The sequence below is a fragment of the Zootermopsis nevadensis genome, unplaced genomic scaffold, assembly GCF_977971745.1.
Source record: "Zootermopsis nevadensis isolate Lab colony 2312 unplaced genomic scaffold, Znev_1.0 Znev_ptg000011l, whole genome shotgun sequence".
NCBI classification, from domain to species: domain Eukaryota; kingdom Metazoa; phylum Arthropoda; class Insecta; order Blattodea; family Termopsidae; genus Zootermopsis; species Zootermopsis nevadensis.
This window is the reverse complement of record NW_028259143.1, coordinates 17,267,081-17,282,052: the sequence shown is the minus strand read 5'-3', so window position 1 is coordinate 17,282,052 and position 14,972 is coordinate 17,267,081. Positions and strand designations below refer to the sequence as shown.

The 14,972-nt window shown below is 35.8% G+C and overlaps 1 protein-coding gene and 1 long non-coding RNA gene across 2 annotated transcripts in view; both read right to left on the bottom strand.

The window, feature by feature from the left end:
- SLO2 (slowpoke 2) overlaps positions 1–14,972 on the bottom strand; it is a 284,378-nt gene that overhangs the window by 111,591 nt on the left and 157,815 nt on the right. The window lies entirely within an intron of this gene.
- The window catches only part of LOC147874152 (uncharacterized), an 89,498-nt gene continuing 78,216 nt past the window's right edge, over positions 3,691–14,972 (bottom strand). Inside the window, exons 3-4 of the long non-coding RNA XR_015534832.1 lie at positions 9,936–10,181; positions 3,691–3,879 (exon numbers count right to left, since the gene is read on the bottom strand). This is a non-coding gene — a long non-coding RNA (uncharacterized LOC147874152). The remainder of the gene's footprint in view (positions 3,880–9,935; positions 10,182–14,972) is intronic.

Below are 14,972 nucleotides of genomic sequence, written 5' to 3'. Positions count from 1 at the left end.
AGACGAATTAAAGTTTGAACATTAACAAACTTTTATTAACTCAGTTTCTAAGAAACTATTGAATCAATCAAATTATTTTATGCAATTTCGAATATGTCTTATCACTACGACAGCCGGGATCGGATGCGACGACCTCCAGATGTGAATATATTAAGCAATCTCAGACAGCCGATAAGGGGTTGTCCTCTAATTCGTGAATTCAGCTGGGGTCTATGATGAAGATTACGATCGCCCTGATGATGGAGGCAGCAAGGACCTCTGAAACGTCGGTAAACGTCTACCACACTACACGGCGCAACATTCCAGAAGACGGCCATCTTTAGACTCGTCGTGGGCATCTTAAATCCACTCAAAACACAAAATCCCACTTTTGACGGAATCCAAAGGTTCATAACAGCGTTCACAGAAACACTCAACCGGTCTCAATCCTGAGCAGATGACAGTTCACCCCTCCAACAGGGTTCCCTTAAGATCGTTAATATAACTCCCTTCTATTCCTAGGTCTTCCAAGTGTACTTCCTGTACGCATTTATCATACGAGGTGCGATCGGAAAGTTTCAAAACTGTGTCAATAGAGGGCGAACCGGATGTAGTACAAGCTTCTGCCGCTAAGGGGTACGGCCTACATTCATAGTGAATCAGTGTGCCAGCCGGCATCATCGAATTAGCATTTGTTTCTTAGTTACGGGCGTTTTGGTAGTGCATTACACCGACCCTCCTGCGATTTCGGAATGGCGTGTGCATCAAATTTTGCCAAAGACTCGCCAAAACGGCTACGGAAACCTATGAAATGCCAAAGCAAGCATTTGGGGAGTCCGCAAACTTTTGTGTGGCATTCACGTTTTAAAAATGGCCGAACCTCTGTCGATGATGACGAGCGTTCTGGACGACCATCTTCGAGCACAACGCCCGAAAATGTTACGAAGATCGACGTCGTACCATCAACGACTTGTGCGACATTGTTGGGATAGGCTATGGGACCTGTCAGCTGATTCTAAAGGAAGAACTCCACATGCGACGCATCCTGTCTGAGGACCAGAAGCAGAATCGACTTGACTTCTCGTTTGTCAGGAGCTCAAAGATCTTGCAAGAACCGACCCCAACTTCCTTTCTAAGCTCCGTGTGACTTCTTCCTCTTCCCAAAGATGAAAATTCAGCTAAAGGGAAGGAGATTTGAGACGATAGAAGAGATTCAGGCAGAATCGCAGATGGTGCTTGACAGGCTGACAAAGAAAGATTTCCAGGGATGCTTCCAGGCTTGGCAGCGGCGCTGGGATCGTTGTGTTCACTCCCAGGGGAACTACTTCGAGGGTGATGGATGACTTTAATACCTGAGATAAGTGTACGGGTTTTTATAGGCGCAGTCTATAAACTTTCCGATCGCACCTCGTATATTCCATGAGCGCTCCATGACTGGATCCATATCCGTCATCAGTTGACGGTACTTGGTCTCTCTGACAGAGCTGGTCCAGTGATGGAAACTGGCTCTGATCTCTGATATCCACATTTGTGATCCAAAAGACAATAAATTTACAAACCAAACAACTAGCTCTCTTTTCATTTAAATATTACTACTTTAGGGTCTTAGTATCTTTTTAAGGTTAAATTTCGTTGATAAGATGCAATATTTTGTTTTTCACCTACAAAAGCATTGACGAATATAGTGATAATAGCAAAAACCACGCAAATTAATCAAAAGTAAACACTGTGTTGTAATTTTTGAGTTTTTGGCCCAGCGTTAGTCGAAACTTTAAGAAATACCACACATTAAAACACACAAATATCCGCCTATCATTAGACTACTTATCTGTCAGTATAACATCGTGAACAGATCATGTAACCAGAAACTGGAATATATCATACGTCAACCTCCCATCTTCAGAATATATCTGAGATCGATCCCACGTTATGCTTTAATACGACTGAAAACCTGAGAGCAACAGTTGACTAACGCTGAGCAAACTTGAGATACCTTCGGGTTTCACAAAGAAAGTTGGCTTTTCTTTGACAATCCGAGTATAAAATCGATTTTCCAAAGAATTTCCTGAGTGACAACACCCCGAGGTAATGTTAAATATGTCTTCTTGAAATTTGAAAGATTTTAAAAGACAAAAATTTACAAATAACAAACCACGTAATTCTAACCGTGTCTTTATTAAATTAATAGAACGAGAATGGGATTACATTTATTTTTATTATATTATTATGCCAGTTTTCTAGATTAGCTCCCGGTCACTCCCAGATCAGCTTTTGGTCTTCCAAGAGGGGCTTTGTAAAAAATTTCTCACAAGTGAGAAATGATGGTAAAATCTCAATTTCTATTTGTTTGATCACAATAAAATTCCTATTAAATATTAAAATATTACATAATTAACATTTAAATATTTAAAATATATTAATGATGTAAGAAAGCGATAATCTAATGTAAATCGAACATTTCGATAGAGAACATCATTTAATATATTTTAAATATTTAAATGTTAATTATGTAATATTTTAATATTTAATAGGAATTTTATTGTGATTAGACTGGCAAGATTTAAACAAATATATATTTATCACAATATGACGCAACTTTATCATCTCTCAATTTCTATATAAGAAAGACGTTTTGTATGCCATATGTTTTCCATCTTCAGGGCTATAGACAGAGGCAGTACGTACTCTCAAAACACTACTATACATCTACGAGCACACTCGTAGTTTAAAATCTGGAGAAGATGGACATAATAGACGAAAGAACATTTTGAAATCATACAAGAGTTTGAAAAATATTTATATAAGCAGAATCTCGGTTGAATATTTGTCCTCAGCGATAGAGGCTTTTTATTTTGTGAAAACTACAGGTAACAACTGATTTATGTCAGTCTGACAGACAAGAACTCGAGGTACTGACCCTCTAATGTTAGTGCAAAAAGGAGCTTTATATAGGCCCACAGCTTACATTACGATATTGTAATTCCATACTTTGAAGAGAATTGAAAATTTCAGACTTTCAGATGCACTCCGGAAATCCATACGAACCCGTCAATATGATTGAATGCGCTGTGGATCGGGTGCAGCGCAGTGTGAATGGAGGCTTATCCAAACACGTTTTATCCGAAGAATGGAAATCATGTCATGTGAAAAAGTTTCGATGCATGCTTCAGTTCATGACAGCGCGAGTGAGTGGCGGATTGGAACACACACACACACAAGAACTGAGATCTACAAACTGTACAGAGCTTTTCACATCAAATAATAACTCGAAATTTCAACGTTTTGAAAACTTATGATCCACACAACGCGCCAGTTGGAAGATTCAATCTTATTTACACTAGGCCTACGCATCTCAAAATCTTCTGCAAGGCTATGGTGATTGAAGTTATCAGGAAGTACATACTCGTGAGAGAGATGGCAAAATATATCTCTGTTTCAACATCTTTTCCTATGATCGATTTGTCTAAAGGTTTTAGATAAATATGTGTCATTAGATGGATTCATATTCTTGGAGACGTTTTCCTTCGTCTGTTAATCGTACCCCTGCTGGCTTTCGGAGGGAGTGTGGATTTGTATATTTAAAAATATTTCCAATTGATTTGGAACAGCCCACTGTTGAAAAACGAAAAAAAAAACTTTATCTCAAACAAATTTTTTCAAACGCGTATATAATTCCTTTATAAGGATTACAATGCAAAATAGTATGACGGATGAACTGCACTGATAAATAAAAACTGCTTAATGACGAGTTTCATAATTTGTACATTTCATTGAGTGGTTTACCCCAATTAAAATGACGTCGAGTTATATATCTGGCCTTCGGATGCAACCGAGTGATTGGACAGTGTCGCTGGCCGATCACTTGGACACGATGGCTTCGCAGAGAACTAATGTCCATTCCTGGAGAGTAAAAGATAATAATTTAAATGTTCTTGTAAATATTGTTCGTGAAACACTGATGAGTACAATAAAAAATACATTTTAATCCATCGACATACTTTAACGAGTAAAGTACGTCCGCTGATAGTCGTCGAGGAATCAGAGCCAACAAAGTTACCCTAATGTACAATCCATGTAGTAAATTGTATTGTGTTAAACCTTAAGAATATATTTCACACAAATACATTTTTTACGTTTTCAAAGCTGTTCAATGCTAATGTGGATACTTTTACTGGATTGTGGCATCCTGTAGATGTAATATGTATTTCAGACGTCTCGGAAGCACTTACTGCTTACATCTTGAAGGAACGTAAAATTTATTAAATACGCTTAGTACTTTAAATAAAATGAAACTGTGTCAATGTTCAGGCTTTACTGTTCACTTAAACAGTGTTTTATTTCTCTAGTAAACGTCTTTGAAAATTCATAAAAATTGAATTAAATTCACTTTTAGAACTTTCTCACAGATAAGTTACCTTAATCCTATTAAGTAAAGATTATTCTCTTTTGAATCAGTCTAATGTAAATCCATTAATTTTTGGGATTTTATTTACAACGAGCAATGGTATTGTACCTCAGGAAATATTAAGTTTCTGGTGGAATACCAAATTCATACACAACCTTGACGTCTGACCTCAATTTCGGTGTAAGTCACAACAGTTAACGTTTGTCACGTAGAATCTCTAACTCAACACGTAATAATGAAAAACCAGAGTAGAACAGTCGATGTAATTTGAAGGTGTTCGAGCCATGAACACACGTCACGTAGTTTAAAGGCGACGAAGACATCGAAATTTCGGTACGAGGCAATTAAAAACACTACAGTAAGTAATTCTACCTGAACCCCGGCATGTTTTAGGTTATTTAAGTCTTCTGTTTTGTTTCAGTAGGCGAATTAAGTACCCGGCTAAGTTTGATACTTTGTGATACATTGCATTTTAACAAAAAGTATCTTACTGCATATATGACTATGGACTGTGCAAGAGAGGTTTATAAGCTGTTAAGATGTATATCGACATACAGACCTGTTGCTCAACATTCCTAATAAAGCTTCGAGATTCTTTGAGTATTTTTCATGTCGAAAGGTAACTTCAAACTGTAACACGAATAATTAAGCAGGTGTAAAACCATAAGACACGCTAAAAGGTAGAAAAATATTTAAACGTATAAGACCCCTTAATAAAATCTTTTATGAGCATCTGAAATAAAATTACAGCTTCCACAAATATACAACGACTATACATGAAAGAACGCAAAATACTTTCGTTGAAATAGGCTTTTGTAAAAGGTAAGACTACTTATTTTGCATTTTTTTTACTGACACTCAGAAATGATTCAAATATCTGAGAGGCTGAGTAGTTTAATTTTTAAAACCTCACCTATGCTTTTAACACAAATTACAGAAGTGACGTTTCATCCACCTTCCTCCAGACGGCGTAAGAAATATAAAAGAGACATTTCAACCCTACCAACCCCCACGTTTCTTTCCACCTCAAGGTATGTCGAAAAGCAACACATCATAAACACTAAGCTTCTTCTCAGAATAAAGTTCCATTTACTTCCAAAATATTCTCGGAACTCCGTTGCAGCAGACAGCGAAACATCTTCCCAAGAGAACAAAGCTCAGGGACTCCTCAGTTACGCGTTTTTAATTAATGAAGTATTAAAATGTATTAAATCCAGACTGTTCTTATAAACATTCTTCAGTTGTAAGGCTTACTTATTTTGTGGCAAGAACATATTAAGGCTTTGACCGGGATGTTCTTTTGTTAAATCTTATGTGGTACCGCCTGATTCGACTTCTAATGGTTAAGTGAAGTGTTTTCTTCGCGGTACGGTCTGAATTCGTAAATATTATGAAGACGAGCTTCGGCTTCAAAGGGTTAACCAGCTGATTTTCGTAATGGTGAAGTGTAGTGTTTTCTTCGCGGTACGGACTGAATTAATAAATAATATTCAGACGATCTTCGGCTTCAAAGGGTTAAGGAAAGGATAGATGTTGAAAAAATATTATTTCGTGTCACAATCTTAAGAGGGTTCAGGTTCAAAAACAGATATGTAATTTTCGAGAAATTTAATTTCTTTAAATATCCGGCAGATGTGCAAAATGGTTAGGAACAGGTAAGACGGACTACATTACGTCACGTAGGAAGATGCACTGACGTATTTCAGTTGGAAATAGTTGGAAAAATATTCCTACCGTCGCATTTTAAAATAATATGGATGCAATGAGAATTAATAAAAATTAATCTAGTTAGGGGTGGAGATGACAAACGGAAAAGATCTGTGGAGTTATAATTTTGTCTACGAGTCCCACACCCTAACCCAGCGTCAAATCCTGGTCAACTTAATGAGAAGCCTTCCTCCTGTATGACGTGCTATATGGTAATTATATAGCATTTGTGAGTTTTGTCACAGACAGAGTCAATATATCGACCAGAAAACAACAAAAAAACAACTGAAGCTCCTTCTGTGGATTATGAACGTATCCTGTTAATAGCTCAGAGCATACAGCGTAGAATTATAGGATGATTAATAAATAACGAATTGGAAATACTGTGATGGACGGTAGGGGTCGTGGCCTACTTTAAGTTACCTTCACTGTGTTTGTCTGAAATGAGTGAGGAAGACCACACAAAATCTCAGTAAATCGAGCGAATCTCTGGAGCAAAATTTAAAACCACGAAGCAAAATCTTAGGCCTAAATATATTTTGAATGCGTACAGATATTTAGCAGGGGAAAAGAGAAGGAAAGGAAAGGGAGAAGAAAGTTAAAATCTCTTCAAATTGTCACGAGAGGTGGAGATTTAAGATTCAAAACAAAAATTCTTAATAATATATCACATTCGAATTGTATAAATATTACGACCTAACCATAATTCAAGGGAAAAAAATCTAATAAAATACATAACTAGAAATTTTATCCCGTGATTTTTAACGGAAGAGAATAAATGCGTCGTTGACGTAGGGACAACAGGTATCACATCAATTGACCCAATTTTACGAACGACTCTGCTAACAAATCAATAGAAAAATTTCAGCTCGTCAACTGACTACAGACTGCCTGAAAGAAGGCGGACAAACATCCATGGCTTGAGTGGGATTCGAACCCACGGTCTAAGTGACCAAGCTTCACAAGGCCCACGCGGTCAATGTGACTGCATTTTGTCGGGCGATACACATAAAAATAAAATGTATTATTTCTGTTAGATCATTTCATTGAGAGCATAATATTAATTTATATGTCTGTCTCTTACGTGTAGCTGAACCTAATGTCAGTCTACATTAAGGATTAAAACATTATACGGTTACAGAAGTTTGTTCGTAAACATGTTAATTCTGGGCCACTGGTTTTGTTTCCGAGGCATTACAGAAGTATGAAAACAAAATCTAAATCAGCCAATTGAAAATAAACTATCAGAATATACGCGAAACTCGTTAGGAAGTTCTACAAAGACAAAAAAAGTACAAACTCAGACCAACATCTTGGCTACCGATCCATCGGAAGACGAACATCTGCACGATTATTGAGTTTATTTATGGATTTGCTTTATTCTGAAATTAAATTATTTCCTTAACCAACATAAATCCCCTATCATCGTAACGGACACGAGCCGTGTTTACTTTGACACAGGAGCTGAATCGATTAATCGACTGCAGTTAGACTGGTTTACTTCGTTCTTTGAGTCGATATTGAATTGACAGCAAGACTTCACTTCCTACGCAGACCTCCCAATGTAACTACCAAATCACTTATTCCCCACTGCAATAAATACCTCCTGAAATTATTCTATTAAACTTATGATAAATAAAATAATAGTAATATTAACAAAAAGGCTACTGCCTAGCTACAGACCTGAACACTTTCGAAGATTTTCATTTCTCTTTTCAGATAGATGACCGGATATTAGCTGGAAACCTAACCTAACCGTAAAAATATCTTCTCTCGAAGCAATTATTTCGTATCTGTTACTAACTGCTCCAGTACTCTATTCCCTGTCTCTTCGCCTTTGTCAGACGTTTAAAAATATTTCAGTATCACTACGATTTGATGATTCTTTCAATCAACGCTCTGGGATCTTCCGCCTCGTTCTATTTGCGAGCAGTCGGCGCAAACTTTTCCGCCATTAACCCTTTGAAGCCGAAGCTCGTCTTCATAATATTTACGAATCCAGACCGAACCGCGAAGAAAACACTACACCTCACCATTACGAAAATCAGCTGGTTAACCCTTTGAAGCCGAAGATCGTCTGAATATTATTTATGAATTCAGTCCGTACCGCGAAGAAAACACTACACCTCACCATTACGAAAATCAGCTGGTTAACCCTTTGAAGCCGAAGCTCGTCTTCATAATATTTACGAATCCAGACCGTACCGCGAAGAAAACACTTCACTTAACCATTAGAAGTCGAATCAGGCGGTACCACATAAGATTTAACAAAAGAACATCCCGGTCAAAGCCTTAAACATACTCGCAAGTCATCGCGATAAGCCAGAGTTCGCCCCGCAACGCTTCGACGTCCGAACTTAACAGTGGAGCTGACAAAACTTCTGTATTCAGTCCGAGATGGGTCTTGTTACAACACACGAAGGTTAAGACCATGGATCTTCAGATCGTGAAGATACCACAGGTGTTTCAGGTCATTTAATGGTCGAACCCGCAACCAGAAGATGTTGAACAAATGCTTATCGATTGGCTTCCAAGACCAGTCTCAATTCTTACGACAATGAAAGCACGAGAATGTGGAACTAGGACGAATATGAACAGGTCTTGGCTTCTTCGAAATTTGCTTTAGTCATAATAGTAACTTGTAACACTGGAAACAGCATCATTCATTGCAGTAAAGTTCAGTATTTATCTCTTAACAAGATAAAAAAAAAGTTAAAAATTGAATATCAGAAGAAAAAAACTCTACAGTCTTCACTGTGAATAATTCCTCATCTATCGAATGTTATTCTCTCGTAACAGCAAAGGTCATGATGTTTGAAAGTATTTATAGAACACCTCCAAATAAATTAGGCAACTGACGACGAAAATGATGAATAATCACAACTCTATTGGTGTACTACGTATAACATGAACACTGTGGTTTACATAACTGGTATTTATGGCTACGAGAAATTGCGGACACTTTTCTAAATAAGTCAACGTTTATAACCATCAACTGAAACTGACAAAGCATTTTAGTTTAGTCATGTAAAGTAAAACGGATATTCAAAAATTAATGTTGCCTAATTTTAAATTTTCGAATTTTGGTTGTCCTTGAAACTTTGCACTGTAAAATATTATCCTTTTCAGGCTCTTTAAAATTAATTGGTATCAATCAATGCGTTCTATTAAAAAGCCTGTTTTTTTACCCTGGTAGATGGAATGATTTTCCAATCAATGTATAATTACACGGTTTGTAAAAATAACTTCAAAACTTAAACATGTTTAAGAAATTTTAAAACTACAATATGTTTTACAAAAATCATTTCTTTTCTTAGCGATTTGGTAATGTAAAATAATGGTATGACATGTCACGAAATCTGGTCTCTAACTTCCATCTAATCTTTTCTGTTTGCAGTTCAGAAGAACACTAATTGTAAAATTAATTAAAAAACCCTCTAATTACTTCATAGATTCAGGAAAAGAGGTTTCAAGCCACACAAAGTCGATATTATGTTCACAAGATACGTTTAAACCTACCTGGATAAACTTAATATTATTTTACTGAGTACAGAAATACTTTGTGTCTTAAATGACGTTAGGAATTCGTTATTTTACATTTTAATGATGACTGTCGAAATCTGATAAAACAGGATTATGTGTGTTATCTATCTGAAATTATTACGCATGATTTGAACTTACAACTTTTAAACACTCCCAACACCGTTAATTACCAGCATGCAGAAAACTACTACTAATGCTGCATTTCTCTGTCCAGTGCTGTACAGACTGAACCTCAAATTAACCATAAAAGCATTAACAATAAATAAGAGAGAGACAGGCAAGCGGTCGGTAAGGCAGGCACCTGGGTATCTGCAGAGCAATTTCGTCGAGGCTGTCGGACGGGGTGAGCGGCGTCTTCTCGAAGAGGTGACTCGGCGTCTTGTTGAGGCGACGCTGGTAACCGCGACGCCCCACGGTGAGGCTGCGACGGTTGAACATAGCGTCTCTCGCTCCTCTCCTGTTGACGTTTCCGCCGCTCGGTTTATTTCGTTTCTTCTTTTCGTTTTCGCGTTGCAGGTTTTGAAGACGGAAGAAGAACACTGACATTCTACACACCAAACACAGTGCAAGAGCGAGAGGTCGATCAAAAAACGCATCTATCATACGTGGACATTTCGTTATGGCTGAATGAATTCTCAGGTGACTGTGGATGAAGTTTAAAATTACGTCCATGTTACAAAACCTTAATTACACGTTACTTATTCAATATATTTTTTAATATTATTACCCTATCTATCCCCAGGTCTTCTAAGCTGTCTCCTTCCTTCAGGGGGTCCGACTGAAATTTTGTATACTTTTGTAATCTGACCAAGCGAAATAAGTTTTCTTCATTTGGTGAAAAGTATGAACCTTCGCCCTGTTCTCCAATATGTTATCTTTTTTTATCTCTTAGGTAAAAATATTCTTCCGAGAACTGTCAATGTGTATTATTTCAAAGCAAAATTTATGGTGTTACGTAGGAAACTTCAATGAAAATCTTCTGAGTCAAAAGGGGAGAAAAACATTATCGAATTTAACCTAACCTGAGTCAGAGATATTTCAGATACCGTAAAGTTCAGCTGACCGCGGTAACCACTGTCGCTGGAGGACACCTGAACGTTGCCGACACCCTCAGTCCCGTGTTCGAATCCCGCCCATTCCACACACACACACACACACAGCGTGGTTTTATGTTTATTGATAATGATTCTTCCCGTGCTAATAATCCTCTTCCCAGATTTGAGTACTTCAAAGGAACAACCAGTTTATATTCATACAAAAGAAATTATAAGTCTAAAAGTTGGGGGTTGTTTAATAGAATGTAAATTAATGAAATAAACAATAATTTTAAGTGATAAAAACTTTAGGCTTTAAAGCAAATATAAAAAGTCCTAGTGATATCTCGATAATCCAGAGTACAGAATCACAAACACTGTTAAATGATCTTTTACTCAATAAAACTGTGACTAGGATTGGAGAAAAAAAAAACGAATTTCATATTTAAACTTTGCATAGGCCTAATGTAACATGTTTCGAGATATCTTTACATTTTAAGAAGGTTGTTCTAATGAGTCTTTGGACAGAAATGTGTGTATTATAGCCAAGATCTTGTGTTGTAATTCCTTCTGTAACAGCAACAAACCAGGTATTCACATTTAAATTAAAACTGTGACTGTCAATCTACAACGCTCATGGTGTTTCTAGACACGTAAAAGCCATTTCATTTCGTATCATAATGAGCTATAAATTTTTGGAATAAAAATATACTGTCTTATTCCACACATATTACTTGAACAATTAATTATTCTTAATAAAACAGAGTGCGTTTAGGTTTAATTACAACATGGACATAATTACAAATTTATCCTCAACCTCCTGTAAGAAGTCAACTAATGCAATAACAAAAATGTCCTGACATTTTGGTGGGGAATTTAGTCAAATATGAGCATTGCACAGAATTTCAACACATTTAGTGTGTTTTGCATCTGTGACCTTGTGTATTTTTACGCAATAATTCTCTTGATGTTGGTGGCTTGGATGAATTGTCATGGCTCCGGTGGATAAAGGCTGCTTAACTTTCTCAAAATTTGAATTGAAAAATGTTTATTTAACACGAGCTCTATAGTCACTTATTTGTTATGCTCATATTTGTCTCAGTTCCCCTACCAAAGAGAATTTAATAAAATTTAAGAAATAGTTATTTAATGAATTATTGAACATTGAAACATCAAAGAATTCTCACTAGCATATTTTAAAAAAATTATAAATGAATCACGCAATGTACAAGTCTCAAAATTATCACATTTCTCGTAAAGAATAATGTAAAATCCCAGCTCATGTTAATCAATGAAATAGAACAGTGACAACGCGTGAGATGAAGTTGTGATTCGAGAAGAGTGTTTCGTGTTTCCTGTTGATTGGAAGCTCAGGGGTCGCTGAAGACGCTCCGTACATAATTAAACATTCGTACAGGGCAATCAGACCTGAACAACAGACCTAACTGAACTTATCAGTTACGTAGGTAAGATATAATGCAATGAAAATGTTCATTGCTTTCATATTATATAATCCAAAGGACAAAGTCCAATTATTATGATGTTAATTCGCTTGTCTACACATGTTTTGAACGAGAATTGTAAAGCGTAATTAGAATTTCAAAATTATTCAAATCACAAATGGCTACATAACTAACTTGTTAGATTTTCATAAATGTTTAAATGCTGAATTACGTGAAGACATATCAGTAATAATATTAAAAACCCACTTATATTCTGAAAAATACAAATTGCGTTATACATATATTTACATATATAAAAGAAACATTTTGTTTATTATTTTAAAGACATTCATTGATCACTTATGTTGCAGTATGCACGCTGTGGTACTCAATGTTGTGAAGTGCACTGATGTGGTTTTAAACCATCAGTTTTCTTGCTTGTTACACATCTGTAAGTATTGAACATACGCGTGATTCAATTACAATTCAAAGAAAATGTCAAAGAACTCTTGATCTTTCAACTACGACTAATATGTAAACACAATGTTATGCAAAACTAGTGCAAAGTGCAGGAGAATTTCAGGCAGTGCGGCAAGACCCAACATGCATAACACATAACAACCCTTACAATTTAAATTCGTCTGTAGGAGATGGTTTTTGTTATTTTTAAATCGGAGGAAAGTGAATTTAAAGTACTCTAGATCTCGAAAAGCAGTGTTCTGTTTGCCAATAAAGCACATCACCTGATTCTCCTTCCAAAAGCCTTACTACAAACTGGTTATAAATTAATATTAATAAAAATTTAATATAAATTATACGGATTTTGAATACGTGGATACAGATCGAATCATTACGTCGTACTGTACGATCACCAAGATGATCGCCCTGATGATGGAAAGAGTAAAAGCCTCTGAAACATCGGCCAACTTCTACGAGACTACATGACGCAACATCCCAGAATCCAGACATAATGGAACTAATATTTATTTAGTTAATTCTGTATAGTTACGTTAAGAAGAGATCAGATTGCTATGAAGATGCATACAAATGACAACTGTAGTTGATTCAGAGTACAGACAGAGCGTGCGCATTACATGGACACCAAATACGATCATGCCATTCCAAAGATACACAGGTAAAGACGTTGGCAAGACAGAACGAGGACAATCAAGACAGACACTAATAAGTGAGGTTAAATTTGATTGACTTCATTAAGATGTAAACGAAATCAAAACAGATGACTACTTGAAAAAAAGATACTAATATTTATCTCGGTTACATCAAGAAGACACGTGTATAATTTTAGTTATCAATGGTTGTCATTACAAAATTACATTTACTTCTAGACTTGATTCAGAGCTTGTGGCCTGTCAGATTTGTATCTGCTATTTGTCTTGTATAAGTGATGTCATGGCTTCAAGATCGTGTCAATTCTCTGCCCAGGCAGAGAGCAGACTGTCTACGTTCTCACTCGGCACTACGTAATTGAGAATCTCCGGTCCTGTCGAGAAATCTACATTCTTTATTTCCCGGCAATAAATTTGGTTTCATTTAGAAGGAACAATCTATGTTTTCCGTAGTCTTGCTTTTCTCTGGATGGATCTCGAAGTTATCTCGTCTTCGATTATATATCGAGATTAGTTCAATCATAAGCGGTCGAACCACGTTATGATTATGAACTATAACAAAATCTATGAGAATGAATGTAAGGAAATTTTAGAGCTTCATCAGTATTAAAAATTTGTATAATTTTATTTATATTACACTTAATCTGACATGAAATAAGACTCTGGAATAATTTTTGTTAATTTATTTATTGTATTGTACGAATTGAAAACCTTTTGCTTACAGCGGATACACTTTGGGAAACACCTTTCTGTGGGATGAAGAAGGAAATTCTGTTACGTCGTAAAAGAAAAGAAAAGGGAATGACTTTGACGGGATAAATGAGTTGCTATTAATAAAACATGGCGTTCCTACAAGTAGCCATAGAAAGTCTTGAAGATACTAGGTTGAAGACAAATAAGGTCTTTTGAAGCTAAGGACAGTTAAGTACTCCACTCTAGTTCGAAACGTCGTTGCAGAGATTCCACCCGTAATTTTTTCACAAATCTACAGCAGACAAACGCCATCACAGACTAAGGACCTCCAAGTTACAGATGGCAATTAGCTGTTCAATGAGTTTATGAACTTTGTTCATAAACACCTTGTTCCCAGGAGCCTTATTTAAGAATATTTAACTATATTTATCTATAACATAACATAACACCACTAATAACTGATAAACGACTACAAAAAAGTTGCATATAAGAAATTATGATTAAGTTTTATGTTTATATAATTGTAATTTTTACACACCTGAAGATGGTTCATCTAAGAACCGAAACATGTAGTGAGAAAGTGATGTTCCAAATGTAAATCGAATGTTTCGATAAGGAGCATCACATGGTATTTTAATTATCTTAATTTTAAATTTTAAATTTTAAATTTTAAATTGTGATTAGACGGACAAAATTAATTAAATATATATTTATCTACGTAAATAAAATAAAGTTCTTGAGGAATTGTCGGATAAGTTATTTGTTTGTTTATTAGTATTTATATTAGTATTTATGTTATGATGTTATCTGATTCTTATCGTTGTCTACAATAAAATTTATAGGCCTACTGTCCTGTAATTATTAACTTATTTTATATGTTTCTGTTCTTGCCTGTGCGTTCTGAGTCTACTTGGTGGCATATCTTTATGGCATAAATACAAATGAAATGTTCATTAATGACAATAAAAAGCAGCAATATACTGAAGAAATAAATACAATCTACGAAATGAAAAATTGCAGATGCATAAATTATAAACAGTGA